Source organism: Euleptes europaea, chromosome 18 (genome assembly GCF_029931775.1).
Source record: "Euleptes europaea isolate rEulEur1 chromosome 18, rEulEur1.hap1, whole genome shotgun sequence".
Taxonomy (NCBI): Eukaryota; Metazoa; Chordata; class Lepidosauria; order Squamata; family Sphaerodactylidae; genus Euleptes; species Euleptes europaea.
Genome location: NC_079329.1, coordinates 25,889,922 through 25,907,339, shown reverse-complemented (window position 1 = coordinate 25,907,339; position 17,418 = coordinate 25,889,922). Strand labels below are relative to the sequence as shown.

At 45.7% G+C, this 17,418-nt stretch overlaps 1 protein-coding gene across 1 annotated transcript in view; it reads right to left on the bottom strand.

Annotated features, from left to right (window-relative positions):
* The window catches only part of SKAP1 (src kinase associated phosphoprotein 1), a 124,649-nt gene that overhangs the window by 107,129 nt on the left and 102 nt on the right, over window positions 1-17,418 (bottom strand). The window lies entirely within an intron of this gene.

Here is a 17,418-nt window from a genome sequence, read left to right as displayed (position 1 = left end):
TGTTGATATTGGGGGCAGAGCCTAAGGAGGGTGGGATTTGGGGAGGAGAGGGACCTCAGCGGGATACAAGGCCATAGACCCCTCCCTCCAAAGCCACCATTTCCTCCAAGTGATCTCTATAGTCTGGAGACTGTAAGCCAGTTTGATTTTTCCTTAAGTCAGCATATAAAAACCAACTCTTCTTCTTCTCCTACTTAATTTACTTATTTACTTAATTTATATCCCACCTTTCTCCCCAACAGGACAAAGCAGCTTACACCCTCCTCTCCTCCATTTTATCCTCACAACAAACCTGTGAGGTAGGACAGGCTGAGAGAGTGGGACTGGCCCAAGGTCACCCCGTTAGCTTCCGTGGCAGAGTGGGGATCTGAACTTGGGTCTCTAACCACTACCATACTGACTTGCCTAATGCTATGGTGTTAGATGGCACCAAGGTTTATGGACTCACATCACTGGTGTTGCCTCAGGGGTTTTGGAGCAGGCGGGTACACATGGGTGATGGGGAAGCCTGGGCCCTCGATGTGTTACACAGGAAGTAATCTCACGATGCTTTCAAAACCAGCCAAGATCACATTAGGATTACAAGAGAGTTCCAGGGAATCCCTCCCAGAGGGCTGAGAATTCTGACCTCTGGAGCATGCTGCTAGCACCCGTGCCGAACTCCAGAAGCCTTGGCCCTCTTCCAGGTCGGCATTAGTTTACACTGAAGCAGCCCCCCGACTGACTAAAAATGCTACTGATCACCTCCCCAGTGGCCATGTTCAGCAGCTTTTAAAGTACGAATCCCCCCTACCAGAAGGGGCTCCTTCTTGTTTTGCTAAGCGGCTCTCTCTTAACATGTCAATTCATCCATGTTGTCAAATTTTCCCTTCCCTACTCCCTCTCTTCCTTCACAGGACTATTTTCATTTTAGAGTTTTATGACTCTGCAAAACTCTGGGGGTGGCCATAAATCCCCGCAAATGTGTCTCAAGGTGAGCGCGAGGCACAACTGCAGCAGCCAAACATAAGAGTTCATTTGTGCAGAAGCAGAATCCCACCCCCCAGTTCTGTACCAGGCTCTTTATTAGGGGAGAACAGGAGTTCTTCTTTCTCTCCAAGTGAGAAAGCCCTTTTTAAAACCCTATTTTCAAGACTGGGATTTTCTCCCAGCCAGGTGAGCAGTAACCCGCTTTCAGCAATGGGCTCTGGAGTTTGAAGAATCCCAGGAAACAGCTGTTCTCTTCTCCCAGGACACTTGATCAGCAGCATTGGGAAGTCAGATGTGCAGACCAGTGCAGAAGAAGAAGAAGAGTTAATTTTTATATGTTGACTTTCTCTAGCACTTAAGGAAGAATCAAACCGGCTTACAACCGCCTTCCCCTCCCCACAACAGACGCCCTGTGAGGTAGGTGGGCCTGAGAGTGCTACACACTACACTTGATCTTAGCCAAAAGGCCTGAGAGAGCTCTAAGAGAGCTGTGACTAGCCCATGGTCACCCAGCAGGCTTCATGTGGAGGAGTGGGGAAACCAACCCGGTTCACCAGATTAGCCTCTGCCGCTCATGTGGAGGAGTGGGGAATCAAACCCGGTTCTCCAGATCAGAGTCCACCGCTCCAAACCACTGCTCTTAACCACTACACCATGCTGGCTCCCCACGATGGCTTCCTTTTGTTTAGGAAGACTCCTTTAACAAGGGGAACTGGAGAGGCATGTCAGGCCAGTGACCCTGCTATGGGTATGAGATGGCGGACGAGCTTCTCTTGCAGTGTGAAAGTTGACTAGCTTCTTATTTAACAGGCTAAAACCACCCTTTTGCCTTGGAGATGAGCCTTGGCGGAGATATCTCCTTGGAAGAACTCCGAGCAGGGATTATACCTTTTTGCTCTGAATGGCGAAATCTTGAGCATCCCTGCCTGAAACGTAGCTCTGCCATTGCTCTTACTGCTTCAAGAGAGAGAATGTCTCTAGACTGTGGAGGAAAAAGGGACCCAGGTTCAAAAGTGGACTCTTTAGTCCGGACCTAGAGAACTACACGGACAACAGCCGACTGGGTGCATGCCAATACATGGATGAACAGCACCTGGGGCTTCAGTCTGCGCTAGGGGATCCCCCGTGACACCAGCATGTTCCTGAACATGCTCTGTTGGTTTCCTCCTACATCAAACTGCGCCAGATGCATGCGTGTGGAGGGAAAAGCAGCATTCAGCTTGGTTCTAGCAGAATGGAGTGCTGTAGAGCAATGGGCAAGTCATTCTCTCCTAACTTCTGCTAATAGAGCGACAGACCCACCTCCCAGGGCTATGTGTGCATGTGTATAGTGCCATCAAGTCGCAGCCGACCTCTGGTGACCCCAGCAAGGGGCTTTCGAGGCAAGTGAGAAGCAGAGGCGGTTGCCCATTGCCTCCTTTGGCAGAGGTTTCCCAGGAGGTCTCCTTTCTGAGAACTGACCCTGCTTAGCTTCCGAGATCTGATGCGATTGGGCTATACCATGCCGCCTTCCCTCTCTTCCCAGGGCTATACAGATTGTAATTCCAATGGGTACACAAATGCAGAGTGAGCCTTAGCCAGATTACAACCAGGAGGTCGGACCAGAACCAACGGGTTGAAATTAAATCAAAAGAGTTGCTGTCTAAACATTAGGAAGAACTTTCTAACAGGGCAGTTCCTCAGTGGAATAGGCTTCCTTGGGAGATGGTGAGCTCTCCTCTGGAGGTTTTTAAGCAGAGGCTAGATGGCCATCTGTCAGCAATGCTGATTTTATGACCTTAGGCAGATCATGAGAGGGAGGTAGGGTTGCCAGGTCCTTCTTCACCACCGGCAGGAGGTTTTTGGGGTACAGCCTGAAGAGGGAGGGGTTTAGGGAAGGCAGGGACTTCAATGCCATAGAGTCCAATTGCCAAAGTGGCCGTTTTCTCCAGGAGAAACTGATCTCTATCAGCTGGAGATCAGTTGTAATAGCAGGCAATCTCCAGCTAGTACCTGGAGGTTGGGGAGAAAATAGGCACCACTGTACTCGTATCAACAGATTAGAAAATTAGTACAGGAGCGAGATGCTTACAAACAAAGTGCAAAAAGTGATTTTATAAACTACTAAGAAGTACCTGGAGGTTGGCAACCCTAGAGGAAGGGTCCACTGGGAGTGTGGGGCAGGGGAGGTAGTTTGGAATTTCCTGCATGGTGCAGGGGGTTGGACTAGATGACCCTGGTGGTCCCTTCCAACTCTATGATTCTTTGGGGGGGGGTTGTGCAGCGGCCACCAATGGCCAGCCCAGGATGCTAATGTCAGCAGCACATGCCAACACTGGTTGCCAGAGACCTCAGCGAGGTCCCGATTCTGGTTGGAAGCAGAAGCTGTCCCTGCTACCTGTTCTACTGACTTGTCCACATCTGCTCCTCTTTCCAGCACCCTTGCTCTGTCTCATGGTCAGGCCAAGCTTTGCATAAATGACAGATGCGACACAGTGTACCTCTTTCTTGAATCCCATCCCCCTTCTCCCTCCGCGCTGAAGCCTGCAAATCTAAATGTCATCTTGCAGCGTGCATTTATAATTACCAGCACAGGCCTGGTACGCGGGGAGAAATCTGCCAGTATGAATATTAACATTAATGTGCCCAACGCCAGCTCGCCGATCCCGCTGGCAGGAACATAAAAAATGCTCGAGTGAAACTTTTATTTAGACGTTAAAAGATTCCATACCTCAGCGGGGGTGACAGAGGCAGCCCCTGCGAGTTCCCATCACCGCTCGTGCTCGAATTGAATTACACTGGGGGGTGGGGGAAGCTGACAGTAAGCTGCCGTGCTTATTTAATCTCATTTGCTATCAGTACATTGCCAGCATGGGGCTTCCCCTTGGTTCCATCCCCCCAAGAAATAAGGCTGCAGACAAAAACAGTCTTGGTTCACTTGCTTTTGCAGAGGCCCCAAGCAAGAATCTTGCCCTGTTTGAAACAGGACACTAGATAGTCCTCTAAACATTGTCGAACTCCAGGTGGGGCCTGAGATCTCCTGGAACTACGACTCATCTCCAGACTACAGAGATCAGCTGGAGAAAATGGCTGCTTTGGAGGGTGGACATTTATGCATGGCTGTTTCCTCGCGGTCACCCTGCCGACTACTTCGGGACTTTGCTTTGACCATGCTTGCATTTCCTGACCATCAGAGGTTGCCTCGTTCTCTCTGTGCATTTCTCCCACGTTTTCTGGATTTGTGTTTATCCAGCATCCAGAAAATGCGGGGAAAATGCGGGAAAATGCACGGGGAAAGCACAACGATCTCTGATGGTCAGAAAATGCAAGCACAATCAAAGCAAAGCCCTGAAGTAAGCGGGGTGACTGCGAGGAAACAGCCACGCATAGATGGCCCATGGAATTATATCCCACTGATGTCCCTTCCATCCCCGAACTCTGCCCTAACCAGTCTCTACCCTCAAATCTCCAGGAATTTCCCAACCTGGAGTTGCCAGCCCTGGCTAAATCACAGCCGGAGATTGTTAAAAATGTATCTACGAAGGCTAACCTTAAACCTGGTCCCATGGAACTGATTGAGCTGGGGATGTGTAGATGCTGTCCCTTTATTTGATTGTTCTACTTTGCCTTCCCAGTGCTTTTGGAAATTCAAAATCACAGAGAATCTGTGTGGAGTGTCCCAGATATTCGTACTTTACTGAATAATACGCACAGGAGATATTTTTTTTCCTTCTTGAAAAAGCAGTTGCAAAAACAGAGGGCGAGTCAGTGCATGTGATGGGGTAGTTGCGTTAATTGTGGGTGGAAACACACATCTTCTTTGAATCTCTCATCGAACACGTGCTGCTAAACGGCATTCGACAAATTTTTACTCTGACTGGGACAGGTATAAATGCATTTGTTCAACTTCAGTGAATGTAAACTTGGGAGAAGAGTTTGGCATATTATGCCCCCCCTCCCAAATGTAGGGATACTGTTGTGTTTTAAAATGGATTTTTAACTACAGTTTAGAATCACAGAATCATACAGTTGGAAGAGACCACCACGGTCCTCTAGTCCAACCCCCTGTACAATGCAGAAAATTCACAACTATATTCCCCCCACACCCCCAGTTCCCTCTACTCCATGCCCAGAAGATGGCCAAGGTGCCCTCCCTCTCATGATCTGCCTAAGGTCATAGAATCAGCATTGCTGACAGATGGCCATCTAGCCTCTGCTTAAAAACCTCCAGGGAAGGAGAGCTTACCACTTCCCGAGGAAGCCTGTCCCACTGAGGAACCACTCTGTTAGAAAATTCTTCCTAATGTCTAGATGGAAACTCTTTTGATTTAATTTCAACCGGTTGGTTCTGGTCCAACCTTCTGGGGCAACAGAAAACAACTTTGTGGTGCATGCAAATTTGGAAGACCCTATTGGGTTGGACCATACCAGCATTTCTGCTAGGGCAGAAGGGAGCCAAGGTGATCTTTCTCACCTAATTGTTATTGCAGCCTGGTCCTGTACGGCTTTTTGTCCCCGTGGGTCCCACAATCCCCAGCAGGCCAAAGCGGACCCTCCTCCCTCTTTTGCCAACAGAAAAGATAGAGACCCAACCCACTAGGCTTTTCAAAAGCAGGCTATCTGGCCATCTAAACTAGGAGTTTATTATTTTAACGCATTTCTACCAATTTGTACCTTGGGAGGATCTCCTATACCTGCTGAATGTGCAACTGAAAAAAGAATTAGAGGTATTTTACACACACACCCCTCAAAAAAATCAAGCATCCCTTCTAAGGATGACAGAAGTGAAAAAAATGACTTCTCCCTGAAAAATGGAAGCAAGATTATTGTGCGAGTCAAAAGCCAGGTGCGAGATACCTCTGTCATCTCCTGTCTGTTCTCTCAGCTTTCACAGCACAATAAAGATAAAATCTATAGAGAAGCACCAGCGTTCAAAGTGGCCTTTTGCTTCTAAGAGCTCCTTGTGCCAACTCAAAGGAGAGATGGACAGTCCAGCGGCAAACGCAACAGCTTCCCTCAGCTCCGGCTCCTTTCAGGTTAGGTCAGAAATTCAGGAGAGGGCAGAAAACCTTCTTCAGCACTTTCTATAAATACAGAAGGCCTCTGCTCTGCCACAGCAATATAGTGCTGGAGAGGCATTATATTGCTTCTACCAAGGCTTGTATAGGAAGTCCGAGGAACTGCCACTGGGGTCTTCTCCATGACATAAACCTAGGCAGCCATTTGCTCCCATAGGGAATCAGCAGAACAATCAACTAGACAACTGAACAGCCTGATGAGGGTTTCACACCAGCAAAACTATCGCCAGCAAGACTTCTACAATCACACCACCACTGATGCTGGGAGCAGAATCCCCGTACAGCCGAGGGACTCTGCTGCTTACTGTCTATTCAGTATCATCCTCTGTTTCGGTGTTTTTAACCAGTTACCGATCTACAAGAGAAACCATCCTCTCTCAACTTATGACTCTGACGTTTTCTTAGCAGGAGGAGAGACATAATGCAAAACAACTAACTATGTGTTGTGATAGAATTTATACTTTCAAGATATGTTAGTCTAGTGCAGCGGTTCCCAAACTTTTTGAGCTGCCCCCCCCCTGGTTCCACAAACTCAACCCCAGCACCCCCTACCCTATCCTATAAAAAGCATTATTCAAAATAGGGGTTTGCATGACTCACTAAAGAAGACAACAACAATAAAATTTCAAAACAGTAACAATTAATTGCACATCTATTCAAAATCAAATTAAAACTTTTTAGTTGAAAAGTATTCAACAAAACTGATGAACTTGATCCAGTGGTACCAGCTCTTCAAAGTCTGGAAAAAAATGCTGATGGTTTCCACCAAATTTGCCAGCATGGTGCCATAGCTTGATCTACTGTACATTAGTGAATAACACAGTGGAAGGGGCCCATCTCTAGAGCCCCCTGCTGCCCTCTTGCCTCTTAGTGCCCCCCGTAGGTAATCCCACCGCTCCCCAGGGGGTGGTACTGCCCATTTTGGGAACCACTGGTCTAGTGTGTGAATTTTAAGACCTCCCCTAAGGTCACATGTTCAAGTAGGCAGTTCAGTTAGTTGAGAGTGCTTACATGAACCTGCTGGAGTTGCTCCATAGATAAAAACTGTTTGAACTACTCCCCGTTCTTCTGGTCTCTATTTTGGACCCCAGAAACATTACACTATAGTTAGTGTGTGTGTCTGAACATGGGGCACTCACTAACTATGGTTCATTATGGTCTGTCAAAGCAGATCGGCAACCAAGCTCTGAAGCTGGTTTCTGAACCACAGTTAGTCTTAGCTATGGTTCTGCAAGATGTATGACTACAGATGTTCTGCCTTAATCCCGGCTTGTTCCCTTGTACCATCCTCTCATGCTCCCCCAGCTACAGAGACATCTGTCCAGATTGATGGCAAGCCAATGCTTGTCAAACACTTGTCAAGACAAACCAGGGCTTGAGTGACTGTGAACTAAATCCTGGTTTCACAAAACCACAATAAAATAAACCACTGTTTCATGTTATGGGTTGAATCCACCCAACTTTTTTCACTCCATCTCACTGTATTTCCTTCCATAATTCAGCTCCTATTTTATATGGCTTTCATCCATGTAGGTCCCATGATTTTCGGTATAGCCTTTTTAGGTGGTCAAAGATGCTTCCCTACCTACAGCGATCCAACCCTATATTGGAACTGAACTGAACCTATGTCAAAAGCTTTCTGAAAGCCCAAACATATAATGTCTTTCAGATTGCAGGAAGGTTCCCACATTTCTATCATTAGACAGAATGTGCAAAACAAAAATGTTCAAGAAGGCTTTTCCCCCTTTTTACAAAGGGATCAGCAGTGTAGTATAATGGAATGGTTTTATAAGGGAATAGGATTGCAGTTTATCACAGTGCTTATTGTATGTATCATCTTGCTTTTACTGCAGTGTCTCCTTTGTATTCCAATTCCTTTATTGTTTATGGTACATCATGCCTTATAGAGTTTTCTGTTTCCATTGTTTTCTAATTCTGTAATCCTAGTTCTGTTGCATGGTTCATTGGATGCCTGTGGTCTCCGACTGTAGTCTTCTTTATATTTTGTAATCTGCCTTGAGCCTCAGAGAGAAAGGCAGCCTATAAATTATGTAAGTAAGTAAGTAAGTAAGTAAATCTAAATATTGGCTGACACCAAGGTTGCCAGGCATAACAACCAGCATTAGATGGGGAGAGGCGGGTAGAATCATAGAGTTGGAAGAGGCCGTACAGGGCATCTAGTCCAACCCAATGCAGGATCAGCCTAGACAGCATCCCTGACAAGTGTTTGTCCAGCCTCTGCTTAAAGACTGCCAGTGAGGGGGGAGCTCACCACCTCCCTAGGTAGCTGATTCCACTGTCGAACAACTCTTACTGTAAAAAAACGTTTCCTAATCTCCAGCCAGTACCTTTCTGCACGCAACTTAAACCCATGATTGTGAGTCCTATCCTCTGCTGCCAACAGGAACAGCTCCCAGCCCTCTAAGTGACAGCCCTTCAAATACTTAGAAGAGAGCAATCATGTCTCTCCTCAACCTCCTCTTCTCCAGACTAAACATTCCCAATTCCCTCAACCTTTCCCCAGGCCCCTGATCATCCTTGTTGCTCTCCTCTGCACCCGCTCAATTCTGTCCACATCCTACTGCGAGGGGGGAGCAATCTTTGTTGCTGCACAATGACGTCGGAAGTAGCTTTATCACATATGGGCAACACTCTAGTGCTCACCCCAAAACTCTATGGTTTCCATAGAGTTTCTGGGCAAGGTCTAGAGTGTTGCCCTGGGGCGATGACAGCACTTCCAGGTTGCGCCAGAAGTGACGTCATTGTGTGGTGACGAAGATCACCCCCGCCCCCATTTTGCCAATCTGTTTGCGCCCGTTACCAGATGAGCATCGGCATGCATTGGGAAACAATTACTGGGATTTTGCCTGCCATTAGTGGGCACCTGGTAAGCCTAGCTGACACACAAAGAATTTTATAGGATTGATGGGGTCATCATTCACTTTGCAGATTATTATTGCTCAAAAAGGCACGTTTGACCCTTAGTAATGCAGTCCAAAGCTTTGCTCACAACCTGAGTTCGATCCCGACGGAAGTCGGTTTCAGGTAGGCGGCTCAAGGTCGACTCAGCCTTCCATCCTTCCAAGGTCGGTAAAATGAGGACCCAGCTTGCTGGGGGTAAAGGGAAGATGACTGGGGATGTGACATCACCCCATGGGTCAAGAATGACCTGGTGCTTTGCACAGGGGACCTTTACCTTTTTAATGTTTTTCACCAATTTATGTAGCACAGTTTAGGCTTAATGGGTCTGTAATTTCCTTAATTTCTTTTTAAGAACTGGTGTTATGTTGGCTATCTTCCAATCCTCTGGACAAGAATAAAGGAGAGTGATTTTAGCAATGCTACATATTTTAGTCAAAAGGTCAAGAATTTCATAGTTATTAGTAGCTTTTTAAAATTGCCAATCAGCTTTAAAACTTCTTCATTGTCAGCTTTTTTTTTTTTTTACATAATCCTTTAGGAGTCTGCACTGTTCCAGGTGTTGTTACAATTATTTTACTTACTACTGTGACTTTTCAATACCTTCAGATTATGACAAGAACAACATAGGGAAATATATCAAAAGAAAAAATAGTGTATGTTGGGGTGTTAGACTGTAATGCAGCCGTCAGCATATGGATCACCTGAAATTGATCTTTCATAAAAGTTAATTTTATTGCATTGTTCCCCAAAGAAAGAGAAGTGCACAAAAAAAGATCAGACAGAAATATTTTATGTGGACATTTTTGTAAGATGCTGGTAAGCAGAAATCCAGAAAGTGTGGGCATCAACACGAAGTTAACTACATCGAGCCAATGCTGGTGTGAGTATCGATGGTAGCAAATCATATTCAGGTGACAGATTTATCACCAGGACTTGGTGTTTTGCATTTCTAACTGCACGGTCAAATAGAGCCTTTGCTATTTTATTATTTTTTAAAAATTTATACACTACTATCTGACCTTAACAAGGGCTCTAGAAGTATTTCAGAAATTCTAAAACACACAATTATTTGCTAGGGCTCTGTTATGCTGATTCAATGCATCTGAGCCCCACAAGCCACATATCACGTCTTTACAGTTTCTATGGAATGCCCAGTACGCTTCAGGGCAGAGAAGTTTGCAGAGCCAAAGGGGGTAACACTGTCTTTGATGTGCAGTCAATTCTCAACTAACCCTGCAACAGGTCACAGGGTGGTCTATCTGCTGCTGCACCTAGAAGGCCAAGCCAGGATGGCCTCACACTGACTCCACCTCATAAAGAAACTGCACCCTCTCCTATTAGAACAGGGGTGGGGAACGTCAGGCCCCCATTGTACAGGATGCGCTATTGAGTTTCATTAAGACGCATTTTGTTGACGGTCTTTTTGACAACTAGCTTATTACCATATGGACTTAAAAGCTGACGTTGCCTTTCCATTGGAGCTGAAGAAAGCCTTTTGAAAAGCGCACCAGCGACTAGCCACGCGTTCTCCTCTCCTCTCCTCCTCATGAACTTTCACCGTCCTTCTCACCTGTTGGTCTTTTTGGACTTGCGACTGTACCATCGCAGACAGTAGGAGGATGTGCCCCGCCCCACTTTTTCAGCTTGTTGCACTGGGGGTTACTGTCTGAGCCGCATATGCTTGTTATTTTCTCTTGTCTGCATGATGTAATGCTTGATTTTGTTTCATTTACATTATGGAATGTTTTATTTCAATATAAGTTTGTGTTGCAATTCCAGTTGGATTTCATTTGGAGCCTTTCGTGCTGCCTATTTCCACAACGACGTTCTATACGGCACAGGTTTTCTATTGTTATTGTAACCTCCAGGTAATAGCAGAAGATCTCCTGCTATTACAACTGATCTCCAGCTGATAGAAATCAGTTCACCTGGAGAAAATGGCTGCTTTGGCCATTAGACTCTATGGCATTGAAGTCCCTCCCCTCCCCAACCCTGCCCTCCTCAGGCTCTGCCCCAAAAATCTCCCGCCGATAGCGAAGAGGGACCTGGCAACCCTAGCAACAGACCATCCTGTGCCACCAGGTGGGAGAGTGCACCACCGGTTGGATGACTGCCTGCTTGCCCGTGCCGAGGGGGGCGTGTCATCTGGGGCAGCTGCCTGCTTGGGGCTTGGTCAGCTAATTTTTAAGTTGATAATTTTGTATGGCTCGTGAATTATGTTATAAACATCCTAACGGCCCTTGGTGGAAAAAAGGTTCCCCACCCCTGTATTAGAAGGAGACCCTGAAATGAGGCTACTATAATGCACTCTGTCTGTAGCTGCTCTTGAATGTTTTTGGATCACCTAGGTCCTAGTCCGACATACAAGCAATGATACCACAATGTGTTCTGAGGTTAGATGCAATGATTTCCTCACTGAGTTTCACAGCTGAACAGGGACTTGAACAAAGATTTTCAATATCCAAATCCAACACTCCAGCCACCACACACATTAGTCCTGGCAGCACCAAAATGGGATAGACAGATAATGGCGATGCTCATGGTCAGCACACCGGTTAGTCATGGCCAATGAAATTCTGCCTAGATCTATTTAGTGACTTGTTCAGGAAGGGTTTGGGAATCACTGGAGGGAGAATACAGCGGTTCTCTTCAGTGTTTTAAATATTTTATGGCCCTGGCTTGCTATTTTATTGTTTTAATTGCAACTCTTAATTTTTATTGTGGATTTATCACAGTCTCCGTGTTTTTATAAGCTGCTCCGAGAGCTATTTTGGGCTGGTAATGCCGGGGATGAATTCTGGAATCAAGCAAATGCACCCCCTGCTCATAGCTGGGCAAATTCTTAAGCAATGCAGAAAGTCATGAGGAGGGAGAGGAAGAGCTTTGCTGCCTCTTACCGTTCATGTCAGCAGGCAAAAATCCAACCAAACCCTCCACTCTTGCTCAGCAACACTGCATGTGGCAAAAGCTGCTGTTGCTACACCACCAGCGTGGTGTAGTGGTTAAGAGCGGTGGTTTGAAGTGGTGGATTCTAACCTGGAGAACCGGGTTTGATTCCCCACTCCTCCACATGAGCGGCGGAGGCTAATCTGGTGAACGGGGTTGGTTTCCCTACTCCTACACATGAAGCCAGCTGGGTGACCTTGGGCTAGTCACACTCTCTCAGCCGCACCTACCTCACAGGGTGTCTGTTGTGGGGAGGGGAAGGGAAGAAGTGATTGTAAGCCAGTTTGAGTCTCCCTTAAGTGGCAGAGAAAGTCAGCATATAAAAACCAACTCCTCCTCCTCTTCTTCTTCGATAGAAAATGTAAAAACCTTGGTGGAAAATACTGAAGTTTGAATGCTCAAATATCTCTTCAAGTGCTGATCCTGAATGAAGACATCTGGATTCCCTGCAACCAGTAACATGCGCACATTTATATGGCTCTGTTTGCAAACAACAGCAGAGGAGTCCTTAAGAAGCATAACTCCTGCCCTGTCATGTGAGGACACAAGGGTTATTCCCATACTAGCTTTTTTTTTTTTTTTGGCCTGAAATTACAATTATATGTTCACTTTGTTATTATGAAGAACCCACATAATTTATGGCAGCCTAGTGGGGATGCCAACCTCCAGGTACTAGCTGGAGATCTGCTACTACAACTGATCTCCAGCTGATAGAGTTCAGTTCACCTGAAGAAAATGGCCGCTTTGGCAACTGGACACTATGGCATTGAAGTCCCTTCCCACCCCAAACCTCGGCCTCTTCAGGCTCCACCCCAAAAATCTCCAGGTTATTCCCAACCCAGAGGTGGCAACCCTACAGCCTAGCATATTGTGTGTTGTCTTTCTGCTAATTTTCAGACCTGGATCATGGTGGTATTTAAGAACATAAGAACATAAAAAAGGCCATGCTGGATCAGACCAAGGTCCATCAAGTCCAGCAGTCTGTTCACACAGTGGCCAACCAGGTGCCTCCAGGAAGCCACAAACAAGACGACTGCAGCAGCACCATCCTGCCTGTGTTCCACAGCACGTAATATAATAGGCATGCTCCTCTGATACTAGGTATGCAGCATGACTAGTATCCATTCTAACTAGCCATGAATACCCCTTTCCTCCATGAATATGTCCCCTCCCCTCTTAAAGCCTTCTAAGTTGGCAGCCATCACCACATCCTGGGGCAGGGAGTTCCACAATTTAACTATGCATTGTGTGAAAAAATACTTCCTTTTATCTGTTTTGAATCTCTCATCTCCAGCTTCAGCAGATGACCCCACGTTCTAGTATTATGGGAGAGGGAGAAAAACCTCTCCCTGTCCACTCTCTCCAAACCATGCATCATTTTATAGACCTCTATCCTGTCTCCCCTCAGCCACCATCTTTCCAAGCTAAACAGCCCTAAGCGTCTTAATCGCTCCCCATAGCACAGTTGCTCTAGTCCCCTAATTTTTGCATTTGAAGATTACTGCGGTGTTAGCCTGTGTGGTGGGGCTTGGCAAAGCATTTTCAATGTACCTGGCAGAAGGAGTGATTAAAGTGGTGACAAAGTCAGTAATGCCCTGCCATTTCCTGGTTGCATGGCCATTTTCAAATGTTCTACAAATGTCCTGCCCTGATCATTTTGATGCAGTTTAAGATTGCAAAGTGGAAACAAGATCAGAAAATGGTTAGTTAAAGGGCTAATTACACTAATGGTAGTAGTTGTAGAGAAAGCATGAGCTCATAATTGATAAATGGATAGATAGATGGATAGATAGATAGATAGACAGACAGATATTTTGCTTGCATGCAACATTTTATATGACAATTTTCACTTCTGTTTTGTGCAAAACGGAGAAATCACTAAAAAATATTACAGAGTAACCTGTGGGACTGCAATAAGGAAATAAGAAAGGGTCTATAATAGTAGAATTATCAGGGGAGGGAGTGGATGTTCTTACTTATTTGGGGTTTTCCCCCCTAATGTGGATTTTTAAAATTACTGCTTTCAGCAGTGTGCAACGGTGAAATAGCACACTCCCTGGGCCAATTAAAGCGCTTTCTGAACTGCCTGATGTTGGCTTGAATACAGCAATGTGCAAGGAGAAAACAGACTTTGTGTAGTTCCATTTGCACAAGGCCTTATGCAACATCTTGCACTTTCCGCTGCCCTATATATTACCACGGCCAGAAATGTGCTTGCACAAGATCTTGAAAAGCAGAAACACAACTGGTGATAGAATAAGTGCAAGCAGCTACCGATCTCTTTTTCTTGCATTTCTGCTTGTGCAACAGCTCTAGCAGAAGCAGAAATTTTGCACTGGATTCAACCCACTATCCAGAATATTACAGAAATAAGCAGGTCTGGGTAAAGCTGCTTGAAATTGACCAGGATGTCACAGATGCAAGTAGGGTTGCCAGTTGCCTGGTGGCGGCGAGTAAACTATCGCCCAGCCATCGGGCTGCCCACCGGCCAGTTGAGGGCCAGCGGGCACTGCTGGCACACACGCGCAGACACAGCGCAAGCGTCACTTTTGGGTAAACCTGAAAGTGATGCAGACGCTCTAGCACCCTCGGCTGGGATCGCTAGAGTGTCCCCGTCACTTCTGAGTTAAACCGAAAGTGACATAGGCGCATCATGAGCACATTGTGTGCTAACGCCACGGCCCTGCGGAGCTCCCGCTGGTGGAGCTGCGGGGCCTGGCAAGCCTAGATGCAAGGCATAAGATTACAGAAACAGCCTGGGAATACAGAAACAAGGAAATCTGGGTGAAGCTGCCGAAAATTAGCAGCTGCCATAAACATTTGACCAACTATTTATCACGGAGCTCCATGTTATGCCTCATTAGTAGGGTTGCCAGGTCCCTCTTTGCCACTGGTGGGAGGTTTTTGTGGCAGAGCCTGAGGTGGGCGAGGTTTGGGGAGGGGAGGGATTTCAATGCCATAGAATCCAATTGCCAATGAAGCCATTTTTTTTCTTCAGGTGAACTGATCTCTATCAGCTAGAGATCAGTTGTAATAGCAGCAGATCTCTAGCTACTACCTGGAGGTTGGCAACCCCTAGATACATCTGAGAGTCTCACCTAATTTGAACGCCTTTCCTGATGCCCACCAAATGCTTTTAGAAAGTGGTTGGGGCTTTTGCCCAGCGGGGCTTCTGATTTGCTTTGTAGATTAAAAGGCATCCTGTTAAACAGAGTTTCTGCCTGAAATGTTGAAGAGGTACTATTAGAGTTATATATATATAACCTCTCTCTTCGACATTTTGGGGTTGGCGCCCCCTCCTGTGGCAGCCATGCTGTGATTTTGCCCACCACCCTCTGTCAGCATTCCAAAGGTGCCCACAGGTTTAAAAAGGTTGGGGACTCCCGAACTAGAACTTCAAGAACAACTACATACTAGTTACATTTTGCCTTCCTGGCATGTTTAGTTGCCATTCCCCTGGTCGGGACAGGGGCTTCCCCACCCCCAGCCCTCATTTCCTGCCAATGCTTAGGAAAATAATTTTAAAAATGGCTGTCGGGCCTATGGAATGGCATCATTTCTGGGGGAAACCAAGAAGTGATAATGATGAAGAAGTCTAATATTAAGGTCTAATCTGTCCCCATATTCCGGTATCTCTGTTTGTTCCCAGAATGCTTCGTGTGAACCAAAGTATATTCATGAACGTCTCTAAGAGTCTAGCCTGTAACAATCCTTATAAGGATTGTTGTTGGAACGATTATGAACACCCATTTATGGGAAATGTACTTGGCAGCCCTGACCAGAGCTAAAGGCCTACTAGAGGGTCAACCTGACCCTCCTGTTCTAAACACTCTTAATCATAACTTTGAGAGAGAGAGTCAAGAGTTACGTAGTAAATGGAATGTTGTTTATTTTTTTTGTTTTGTTTTTTTATACATATTTTTATTGGGTTTTAATAGTAAATGGGATACAGAAGGAAAAAAGGGTAATGGGGTGAAAAAAAGAAGAAAAAGATATATACATATATAAATAAATAAATACATAGATATTATACAGCGTTAATATATTTAGTAGTACTGCCCCTTTGTAAAGTGTCATAGTACCTTACATTATTAACTGATTAAGTTTGATCTCAAGTATGAATCTGCTGAGTCTCATAAGGTTATATTATTATTTTTGAATGTTGTTTATTCTTATAAAAGACTGAGCTGCCTGCCATGGAGTAGAGAGGAGGGAATTGGTTTCAAATCCACTTGGGATCTGTCCCTTCTTCTTCCACCCATGGGTGTGTTTTATATGTGCGTTATGAATGTTAACTGCAATGTCTTTCCTGAATATGCATTGCTTCCTTATTAAAGCTATTATGCTTAGCCTTCAGACTTCTCTGGTTCCGTTCTTAAATCATGTTCGGCTCGGAGACACCCACATTGAACTTCTGCTACAATGTCATGCCTGTCTAGGAATTGCCACAAGCTCCGTGGTTTTGCCACAGAATCTTTGGCAATTCCTAGACAGGCATGATGCCACTAAATTCAGAAGTGATGTGATACCATCACCAGCTGCCACCCCCTTGCGGCCACTCCCCCAGTCTCCCACTGGTTGCTAGGCTTGGCAACACTACTGGCATGGATGACTTCAAGTGGACTCAAATCTTCGGAGGCTTCCATTCTTGAGACTTTCCAATCCTGGGATAGATCCTAAGACCCTGCAAGCATTGATTTCTTTGATTTCTGTGTGAAATATCCTGAGGCATGTTTAAAGAACAAAACAAAGCTGGAGGGTGGAGAGGACTTTCTACCAGAAAGGGTTGCCTCTGGATCTAAAAAATGTCCACTGTTGGTAGGATTACCAACCTCCAGGTACTAGCTGGAGATCTCCCGCTATCAGAACTGATCTCCAGCCAATAGAGGTCAGTTCACCTGGAGAAAATGGCCACCTTAGCAATTGGACTCTATGGCATTGAGGTCCCTCCCCTCCCCAAACCCTGCCCTCCTCTGGCTCCGCCTCAAAAGTCTCCAGGTATTTCCCAACCAAGAGCTGGTAACCCTAACTGTTGGTAACTGCAAAACTAAAAAGAAAAAAGAAACAACCCTCTACATCTCAATATCTATTTGCACAGCTCATTAGCTAAGGATGAACACTTGAACAAAGAGGAAAAGAAGGGAGGGGAAAAAACAAAGAGAGAGAAAGCTTGAGCACCAAGAACCGTAAAGAAGTTGCTATGGAAACAGGGCCTTCACAAAAGGCTTCACAACTCCAGCTTAGAAGTTCTCTAATCTGTTTGTCCTGTTGGCATGTCTGGCCGGTCTGCCAAAAGAGTTTAAGACTGGGGGAAGAGGAGAATCAAAATTTTTCCAATGATGAATATCCTTCATTCTCTTGTTTCTTCTCTTCTCTCCCCCCTAAACATAACATTATGTCAGCCTCTCAACCCGCTGTGCTACCGGGACAACATGATTTACTATGTTAAAAGGCAAACCCTATATCACCCCATAATGAAAACATTAAAGTTAATGCGTCATAAGTGAGGAATTTATTACCATTA